Below are 11,161 nucleotides of genomic sequence, written 5' to 3' on the forward strand. Positions count from 1 at the left end.
AAAGATTCAAAGTTTTTTTCATAAATTTAAACGAGCAAATAAAGAAACGCCCGTAGTAAGAAGTTAAAAATTTATATGGAAATTTATATGGATATATTTGGAAACGATTCTATTTTTACCAGTAATTTAAATTATAAATATTAGTCGATGAAAAAACATTGGAAAAAGTTTTATACGACTCGTTAATATTTATTTTGCTTCGTATTACATAGGCCAGTGTTCCTCGAACGATGCAAATGTGGTGGGACGGACGGATATTTAAACGCGGTCGAGTGTCCCGGTTAACCATCGCCATTTTTGTGCATAAAAACGGTGACACGAACCGTCTTATTTTTCTCTCCGTTCAATGCCTCTCCTTCTCGCCTGTGACTCGCGTCACTTCGAGTTTATGAAATTGTGCACCGCGTGTAAAATTACTGTGTACATTCGCGCGGTATGCACGCGACAAATAAGTTTTAAGACTTAATTTCATTTTTATCGTAAATTTAATTTATGTTTGTTATTGTTGTAGATTAAAGAAAAAGTATTCGTTCTTCGTGATATCCTTTTTTATACGGATAAACTATTTATGGAAATGATGTAATTGAAATGAAATTGATTGGAAGAAATATTTTCTCATTTTTAAATATATAAATTTTCATTGTAATATGAATTTTGATTACTTTGAGTAATGAATGAGTTGATGAATAATGTTCATTATGATGAATTAAAAATTAAGATTTTTTTCGTCGTTGTATTTGCTTCGATTCGCAACTTTCCACTTTTCAATGCGACTCTCCATTAATTTATTCCTTCAAAAATTTTATCATATATTCTCCATCCAAATTTATAACTAATAATTGTTTTCCACGTAATTCAATTCCATTCATCTTAACTACTCCACTAGATAATTCAATCTATCCATCATCCTCATCTCACCATTCACCAGATGAGAAATCTCCCCAAAAGAAAGCTTTTTTTCCCTTTCTGGAACACAAAACAGAAGAAAGGAAAAAGAAAAAAAAGATTTTCAATTTCACATTTTGCAGAGAGAGAAAGATATATAGACAGATGAGATAGATAGATAGATAAGATAAATAGATAAGAAAGATAAACAGATAAATAGATAAACTGATAGATAAACTGATAGATAAATAGATAACCAGATAAATAAACAGATAAATAGATATACAGATAAACATATAAATAGATAAATAGATAGATAAATAGATAAACAGATAGATAAATAAATAGATAACCAGATAGATGAGAGGGGGAGAGAGAGAGAGACAAACCCGGATTTCTATTTCTATTTCGTAGACAAACACGTGGACGCGCGAAAGTAAACTCGAGCGCGGCAATGTACACAGCGAATTATCGCGGATTCGATCCCAGAATTTCGAATCATGGCCGATCGTGGCTCAATTGGAAAGATTAATTTCGCCCCTCGCCGTATAAACATAACAAATGGCCGACCGTTGATAAATTCGCGGCGATAGCACGCGTTCCATATGGCTTGCCGCCATCCTTTCCGTCCGACCAATTGCCGGTATCGATCACTGCACGTGGGAGAGGCCGCGTCTGCCCGACCAGAAACGCTCGTTATTACTGTTTATCGAGCGGCTAATCACTCGTCTCTTACCAAGCGTGTACCAGAATGCCCGTTGTAAAAAAGTAACTAGAACTAGTAAGTAACTAGTTAAAAATCTCGAATAAAGTTATCCAATATTTTATTTATTGACATTTATTACGATTGATCCAATCTTCGAATAACTGAGACATTATTTATTTGCGATTATTCGATGCTTCGAATGACAATAAATTATCGAAGTTATTCTTAACCTCAATTATTAAAATTTTGCTTATCTCTCTTTGTTTTTATAAAATTTTATTTTTATTATAAATAGTATTAAGAATTTTAAAAGTATTATTTTCTAACAGTGAAAAAAAATTGGTTTCTCGATAATTGTTAATCAATACACAAATTTTGAATATTTTCATCCATAGAATTCGCATCGTCCAGCATGATCGACGATTCTTCGGGTGAAATTCTATTCACGTGCCGTCCCTTTTATCTGAATTTCCTGACTTAGATTTGCATCTCGTATCGAATATATGGCAACCGTATGATAAAATTCTCCCCGGCTCAAGATACGACACGTGTCCAGCTCTTAGGCCCGTGAACGACGTGATTCACGATCCTCCTCCATTTTTCAAGCAGACATCCCTTGGACGAGACGTTGTTTCTTCTTAAGTGAAATTTGCATCTTTTAATACGCGACGTTCAATTAATCGTTTCGATTAAGCGATTTTAGTTTGTTTATAATATTGGATTATATTGAATTAGAATATTTTCGAATCGAGAGTATAAATAAAAAATAATTTATTTCTCGAAGTAAATTGAATTCAAAGAAATGAAAAATTTTCGTCCAATATTGCGTTTAAGAATCTATACTTGGATCCATCGATCCTATTAATCATATACGTCGGAAGATCTGTTGCGATTGCATGTTAAAAATTAATTCATCGATTATATTTTCCAGGGAGGAGGACGCGAGCTATTGATACTGAAACGCGTCTTCGACACGGCATTATTAAACGGCGACCTGTTTCACAATGGGATTCGTAATGGGTGTATTATTCATCGGGACAACGATCGAGCTTCCTTTTCATTCGAACAAAGAACGTTGAATTAAAAGTAGCGCTCGTTATCGTTCGAGATTAATTAAACGCTTGTTATTCGCCGTGCGATGTACATGTGTGCCATGTACATTGTGCATGAACGAGCGATTAGACACTGTACGAAAGGTAGGAAAATTTTTTGAAGGAAGTTAATTGCTGACAAAGGACGTTGAGTTGAAAATAGCAGTCGTTTTTGTAGAAACGAGATTAATTAGACGCTTGTTTCATGCCGTGAATATTTCGTAATTCGTGAACGAGATACTGTGAAATATTCTTTTAGAAATGAACGTGTTCGTCGTAAAAGTAAAATTTACCTTGAAACTCGATTAAATTCGATTAAAATTAGAAAAAATTTCAACCGTTGTAACTTCGAAGATAGCGACTTCCGGTTGATAAATGATAAAGGCCATTAGAAGCGCGAAATCTTCCCCTTTAAAATGCTTTTTTATTTGTCTCGCTACGACTTCCGGTTCCGGAGATATCATCGTGTAAAGAGAAAGTAATTTTTAATCGTTTACCTTAAATTTGATTAAATCCTATCGAAATTAGGAAAAATTTGAATCGCTATAATTCCGGAGAAAATAACTTCCGGTTGATAAATGAAAGATCATTAGAAGCGCTAAACCTTCCTCTTTATAATACTTTTTCATTCGTTATGCTACAACTTCCGGTTCCCGAGATATCATCGTGTAAAGAAAAGGTAATTTTTAATCGTTTATTATCTTACGCCTTACTCGCTTACTCACATTTATCTCAAATTCCAGGTAAATGCAGCAGATACGATTGCAGGAAAAACGTATACAATTCCAAAAAGAAATATCGATCACTGGACTCGTGCATAATTCCTACTACAATTTTAAACGCTATGGACACTTTGAGCGCTCATATCTCGGCAACCGATTGAGATATCGAAATGAATCAAAAAGTAAATTCAATGGCGTGGTTTCCTCTAAATTCTCGAGTAAGTTGATTAAAATTTGACAAAATTGTTTCAGCCTCGAATAGTCAAGTTCTTAAATTTTTGAACACTTTTTATATCTAGAATAGAAATATTTTCCATCATGTTCAAGGGATTCTCTCGTTTGTGAATTTCGCCCCATTAACGATGCCACTTTCACCGTTTCGGGTTTCGCGGCCCCATAACAATTTCATTTCCGCAAATGCAAATCGTTCAATGTTCCCACCGGGGACGTGTTTGTCACCGCGTTAACGCGTTGCTTTAATGGCGCAAAATTAGATATTTAAATTTTCATCGCGCACAATATGTTCCGATTCGTAATAATTAAAATTGATTTAATACACGCGGTTGTATAATTTTTTTGTTTTATAACGATGCTCGTGATCGAGGTGTAATTTAACTCGCATCGTAACTCGTCTCAACGTTCGTTCAACGTTCATTAATTAAACAAACTCGTTGTTCCCCGTTCTTCTCAAAGAGTTTGGCGGAATCATAATTACGAATAACGAGTGACAAACACAACTCGAGAAAAATAACACGAGTCCAGTTTTTCGTTCATCTATCGATCGACAAGAAAATCCAAAATTCTCACGCAAAACCTATTCGAAATTTATCGTTGATATTATCGTTGTCGATTACGCCATCTAGATGGCCTAACCATCGCAAATTGGATAACGATAGATTCCATCCTCATTAACGGAACCCTTAATTCGATAAGGTCTCGAGGATTTCGAGGATCATAGAGCGTTCGATATCTCGATTCGATCTATTCTATCGTTTCAAAACTGTTATCGTGCCCGAGATCGAACGTTATCTTCGTTATCCCACGGCTTAATTCACAAATCGGCCAATTAACGGCGAATCAAATCGACCAATTGATACGTGACCAATTTTTTTTTTTTTCACCAGATTTTGCGAATTTTCGGTGTTGATGACCGTTTAATTGAAACGTGCGGAAGCGGCGTTTACCCGTCGCTGCTCGAGCATCGACTGATTCAAGTTTTTTTTTTTTTTTTTCATTTTTATCGCGCGCTCCTGACACTTTCCAGTTTTTCAAGTTTTATCGGATGTTGACCGGATTAAATTCATAAATGGCTCGAACTGGAGTCGGAATCGTCGAGGGCGTGAATTTTTCGCGCGGGCCAACTTATGAATTTAAAATGGGATGAATACGTGAGAATTAAATTGTGTTCCTAACCTCTTCGAAAAAAATACGCACAAGGTTTAATATCCAATCAAATGTGTGCAAGAGTTGAAGGTAAGTTACGAACGTAGTTTTTACATTTATTAAATTATTTGAATTATTTTCTGCAAAAATTTTTTACAGAAATGAGCGAGGATGGATACACGTTTACACGAGGATAATTATAAGGCTGGAAAATTGAGAAAATAGGAAGAGTGTATTGAGATAATAAATCTATCCTCTTGCCTTAACTTGATATAATTAATCTTGGCTACGCTGCACTTGGAATACAGTTTCTGGTAGAAATTTTTTAATTGAAACTAACTAAGTATTATCACGAGGAAAGTTGGAAATATACAATTTTGTTGGAATAACAATTAAATAACGAGGAATAGCCGAATTCATTCGAAGAATGAAACAGGGAGAAACTCCATTCCAGTGATGTTGCGGCAAACAAATCCTTCGGATATTCAGGCATATTTGAAATTATTTAGGTTAGTAGGTAAATCCGTGCGGGGTCGATATTGTGTCAGTTTCTCTCTGAGAGTGCGACGAAGATGGCATCCAGTGATTAGAAATGACTTTGACGCGGACAGTGATTAATCGGCTCGTCGACGAATCTGTGTAATGGAGACAGTTTATATATGGATCATAGGATCATAGTGATATACGCATAAATAGCAATAATTTTTTCTTTAATTTCATTTTAATAATTGATACATTGTTTGTACGATAGAGAGTTAAAAAATATAAAAATTCTTGCTATTTTTTTTATATAAGTTAATTAATAATCTGTTTATATTTTCATCATTTGTGTCAATTAGATGGGAAATGGAACAAGGCGTATATTTGAATATTTAGCGTAGAGAATTTTAATGAATGTAATGTATAGGATGTCAGATGGATAAAGTAAAATGATGAAGTAAAAAAAAGATAATAATTGTTCTATACATGGTTTGTCAGATAAATTATATAATATATTTCAAAATTATGATTATTAAATTCAGAATTATTAAATTAAAATTAAATTACGTGCATTATATTAAATTTATTATAGATATCAAATATATTTCAAAATTATTATGCAATTAAATTATTATAAAAGTATATATTATTTTATATTAAATTTTATGTAGTTTTAATGAAACAGGATATTTTAATTAGACAAAATTATTTATGTATATATTTAGGATTTTAAACTTTGTTCCAATTGTTAAAAATTATGATAAAAATGGAAGAACATTTGACAGGATAAGCGTCTGTTGAATATTAAAGCGCGTTTATGAATATTAAATAACATTATTAAAAAAGTAGTATCTAAAACTATTAAAACTTCATTATTCCATATCGTATATCATCCAGTAATTTTTTTATGAGTTTCAACTTGGGGAATGCATTCTAAACATTCGTGAAAGTCTTAATTTAAAGAGGCTTATGCAGGGCATAACGAACCGCTGATTTGAATATACCACAACGCTTTGGAACCATATACTTTTGTAATTTATTTAAAGTTATTTAAAATACGATCGATTAATTCTAATTCTATTTCCTGAAAAATTAATCAACGCGTATTTTTCTTTTATTTTCTTAGTAATCTAATAATCAATTAATTACTTAATAATATTCAATAATATATATTCAAAATAAACTATTCCTATATTCAATTTTAATTTATTATCAATTTTTCAAATTATAATTTATCATCAATCTCCAAAATCAAGCCAGAAACATAATTAATCTCTGTCTCAAAGCACAAATTACTTAAAAAATTGTTATTCGATAATTTAACAATTAACTGGTTCTCTAATATCTATATAACCTATACAGATATTTTCAAATATTAAAAATGAATTAATTTATCAAAAAAGTAATTAATGTCTTGAACAAAACGCATCAAAATACAAAATACATACATTTTTTTCTCAATTCGAAAGACGAAAAACGAAAAAAAAAAAATCTAATTTCCATCGAACCAAATTCTCGTTTGCTCGTTCGTGACAACGTAACCATTCAAAACCAAAGCTACAAAGTTTCTTTTCTCCCTTTTCTTTCTCCACCTCACCTCTCGTGGCCTTTTTTATTCCATGGTCGAGAAATGAACGGCCGCTGAAGAATTCTTCGCGTAATTCATAAGTTCCTTTTGTCTCGGGCTGCTTCGTGACGGAAACATTTTTAATTAGGCTCCTGGTTGCCGGCTTCTTCGACCGAGAACACTTACACGATATTTCGATTTACCGACGAAATCCAACTCTTATCGCGCCTCTTCTTTTCTTTTTATCGTTTCACTGTTTCTATCGTTGCCCATTTCCACTTGGAAAAAATTATTACGAGTAACGGAGATGCTATCGAGATGCCATCCAAGGGGAGAAGATGGCGATTCCAGATAGTGAGGTTAGGTTTTAGATAGGCCGAAATGTGCTGGAATAGTCCCAATAATTCTGATCTGATATTTTTAAGAATGTAAGAATTTATTTGTTTCAGATAAGTTGTAGATTATAGGATATGTTATGTAATAATATCTATTTGGTAAGATTTAATAATTGGTAAAGAATGTTTATCGAATAAAATAATTTTTTTTATTATCAGCGATTCTTCTTCATTTTTCACATACAAGTTGAATTTTAAAACGATAAAACGATTCTTCTTTCGATTTTAATATTGAAGACGACAAAGTCGTCCCTCTCTCGAAGCTTTTCTTATATAATCTCTATTTATATAAGAAAACTGTATTTCATCAATCGAAATAACGTATAAATGACCAATTTGTTTGTATATTGAATTCTCTAATCGATAAAATAGATATTTAGAATTAATCAAAAGAAAAAATTATATTTAACTACATATTAAATTTAAAATATTATAGTCTATTTTCAAGTTTTCTTTAGATTTTGGAAATTTAAAATAGGCTAAGGATGTTGTGCTTAGACATAGATTAAGATAGATTAAATTCGTTAGTCGTGAAAGGAGATAGATTAAGATAGATTAAGTTTATCTTTCGTTTTCGCATTTCGTGGGATATAGTTGTCAACGTGATGTACAAGCTTGACTTTAATTTAAGTAAATTAGTAAATTAGATTTGTGTTCTATAATTACTTTATATTATAGTTATTCACATTAGCATTTTAATATTACACCATCTTTCAATTTGTTAAATAATATACAAAAGTATTATTTAAATATTATAAATATTTATAAATATATTATAAATATTACTATAAATATTTATTATTAAATTTTCTTAAAATGTTTATATATAATTTATATAATTATAATAATTTTTAATAATTTGTTTTTATTATACTCTTATTATATTTTTAATTAGATCTTTGTATTTTGATGTATAGAAATTTACAATTAAAAATGCGATATACAATCCTTTAATTTTCGCGTGGTTAAATAAATAAGGAACTAGTTGCTCTGACCAATTAGAAAGCTTCTAGATGATCGTATGATGTATGGCGTCATTTTTCGGTTGGAAATCAGCACGAAGGAACATATCGCCGGTTCGTGATTCCTACTACGCAGTGAGTAATTCTGTTTGTATTTTGTTAATAAATATATAGTTTACTGTTTATTTAATAATCCATTGAATATTGTAATAATATAATAAAAAATTATATAATTATTATTTTTCGAATTTCTTTACGATCTTTTCTTCGAACATCATATAACAGTTGAGGTTACCGGTAGATCGTATTATATTATAACCTTTTTAATCATGATTTCAGTTTAATTACTGCTTTATTTATTTATAATTTTTTATTTTATATATTTATTTTTATAATTTTACTTTTTATTTGTTCAGATTAACATTTAATTGCGTCGATATCTCGAAGTTATGATTTATTGCATATACACGCCATGATAATTTATTGCCAACAATTTTCTTTTAATATCAGGTAACACATTATTTCTTTTCATAAAAATAGTTATATTTAGAATAGATTTTTATTGTTTTTTTATTCGTACTGAAACAAATATTTAACAATTCGTCGTAATAAATTTTATTTCATCAAGTTATTTTAATAACGCATGCATATTTTGTTTAACTATATTGTTTATATATCTTTATTTTTCAAAGAAATTTCATAATATAGACGAAAATTTTGTTTTCGTTCGCGTTCGTGCCACGTTCGTTTGTGGAACAATCGACCGTATCCTGTTTATAATTTCGATAATCGAAATCGCGTGCGACGCGTCATTGTAGTGTCGATTATTGTATCGTCGAGACGTGTCTCTTCCTTGAGGTATGTGATTTATCTTTTACATAAAAATTTAATTTCATAATCATTCTTTATTATTAATACAATAAATAAATATGTTTATTGATAATTATTTATAATTGAAAATTCTTTGAGAGCTAAAGTATTGTTTTTTTTATTCTATTTAGAGAGAGTTAGGGATAATGATGTATGATTTTTTAAAAAAATTTGATATTATTTAAACTTTTCTAAAATTTATATTTAAAATTCAAATAATTTTTTAAAATGATTTTAGTTTAATTGTTGTTTAATTTTAATATAATTGATTAATATATATTTGATTAATATATTATGTTATATAATCGATTTATCGATTTATCGACTCTAAGTTTCTATTTCGATAATCGAAATTGCGACGTTGGGCGCCATTGTAGTGTCAGTAATTGTGGTGTTAAGACGTGTCATTTTTCTTCGAAGTATGTGATCTTTTTTTACATAAAATTTACTTCCATAGTTGTTCTTTATTATTTGTACATCAATATAGTTGTTTATACGTGTTTATTTGTATTTATTGAAAATTATTTGACAGGTAAATTATTCTTTTTTTTTTATTCATTTATTTGAAGGTTAGAGATACGAATAATTCATATTGTGATTTTATAAAGTGGAATTTCAATTTGATTATTGTTTTATTTTATATAATTGATTAAATTTATACATTTTTTAATTATTTTTTTTAAATTTTGATATTTTGTACAGATTATTAGCCGATTGTTAAATTGCTGAATTCCGAAGGCGGGAAAAATTCCAATATGGACGCCAATATTGCTTTTTCATGAAGATACGGTAAAGTTTGATATTTTATATATATATATTTGTTCTATTTTCATTATTAGCGATTGTTGTTAAGTAATTCATACTTTTTCTTTATTCCTGAAAAATTAATAATCAATTCGAAACATTTTTGGAAAAAAATGCTCGATAGAACAAAATAAAATATCGAAATGATATTTCTTTTTTTTTTTATCATATCTCTTTCCTACTAATACAATTTTATTTTCAAAGAATTTTTATGACTGCGTGCAATGCAGTTAGTAGAGTCAGTGTTTGTTTCGTAATATTTTTCATATTCTTTAGAGTATAAATGCTCTCTTTATTATATTTATTATAATTTAATTATAATTATACGCGAAATTAAATTCAGTGTTTGTTCAGTGATTATAATTTAAACGGATGTGTTAATAGTCTTTTATTTATTTATTTTTTTCCTTCTTTCGTTCTCGATACAGAATAGAGTCAGTGCTTCTCTCAAGAACATACGATAATCATCCATCACGCGAAGAGGTAAATATCTTTATATATTTTCCATTATTTTTTCTTTTTTTTTATTTGAATTTTTTTAAATAATCAATATATGTATTGAATTTTAAATTATTGTATGTTTTATATGTTCTCATATAGATCTTGCTATCGGATGACTTCTCTGTGAATTTTTATGGATCACGGCAATATCGATGACAATGCAGATTCTTCGCATCTAATGGTGAGTCGCATGCATTTGGTTCCTCCAATCACTCAATCATGTCGTAGGATGAAAGGTCCGAATCGACACGGGTGACTGGTTGTATACATAGAATTTTGCACGAGCACAGTGACCATGAGTATTTATATTCATGAATAGTAACATATTCTGTATTTTATTTATTAGATCAGGCTAGATCTTCTTGCATATCGCGTTTTTAATATTAATTTATTCTAATAATAATACATTGATACGAATATTAAAAAAAAATAACAAATAATAAATAATATGATAAATAATTTTTCACTATAATGATTTAGTTACTTCATTTTTAAGATAATAAAAATGTAATAAATTTTAATGCAAGAAGATACTTCGCGACAGGTAGATTTTGATATCAAAGCTACAAGTTTTTGAATACTTTTGTTGTGTTTTTGAAAATATGCTTTGATGGAAGAATCACCTGAGGGTATTTTCATTAATATTTAAATTTGAATCAATTACTTCATTGCGTTGTAACTTAATCTCTTTTTCAATAGATGCATTTTCTTTTGATTAGTAATTCTTTGTGTAGAATATTAGAATTCAATATTTTATTACATTGGAAATAAAATAGAGTCATAGTTAAAATTTCA

At 29.7% G+C, this 11,161-nt stretch overlaps 1 protein-coding gene and 2 long non-coding RNA genes across 4 annotated transcripts in view; 2 read left to right on the plus strand and 1 right to left on the minus strand.

Moving 5' to 3' along the window:
* LOC116185306 overlaps positions 1-4,723 on the plus strand; it is a 6,290-nt gene extending 1,567 nt beyond the window's left edge. Inside the window, exons 2-3 of the long non-coding RNA XR_004150123.1 lie at positions 2,523-3,622; positions 4,529-4,723. This is a non-coding gene — a long non-coding RNA (uncharacterized LOC116185306). The remainder of the gene's footprint in view (positions 1-2,522; positions 3,623-4,528) is intronic.
* LOC102670750 (kielin/chordin-like protein) overlaps positions 1-11,161 on the minus strand; it is an 83,361-nt gene that overhangs the window by 18,914 nt on the left and 53,286 nt on the right. The gene's annotated exons all lie outside the window — the stretch shown is intronic.
* On the plus strand, positions 8,176-10,781 carry LOC102670662. 2 transcript variants are annotated; one of them, XR_421426.2, is made up of 5 exons: positions 8,176-8,326; positions 8,608-8,701; positions 9,764-9,850; positions 10,299-10,348; positions 10,466-10,781. It is a non-coding gene; the product is annotated as an uncharacterized LOC102670662 (long non-coding RNA). The 2 variants fall into 2 exon arrangements; XR_004150124.1 differs by having other exon boundaries at positions 9,764-10,348.

Source organism: Apis dorsata, unplaced genomic scaffold (assembly GCF_000469605.1).
Source record: "Apis dorsata unplaced genomic scaffold, Apis dorsata 1.3 scaffold_156, whole genome shotgun sequence".
NCBI lineage: Eukaryota > Metazoa > Arthropoda > Insecta > Hymenoptera > Apidae > Apis > Apis dorsata.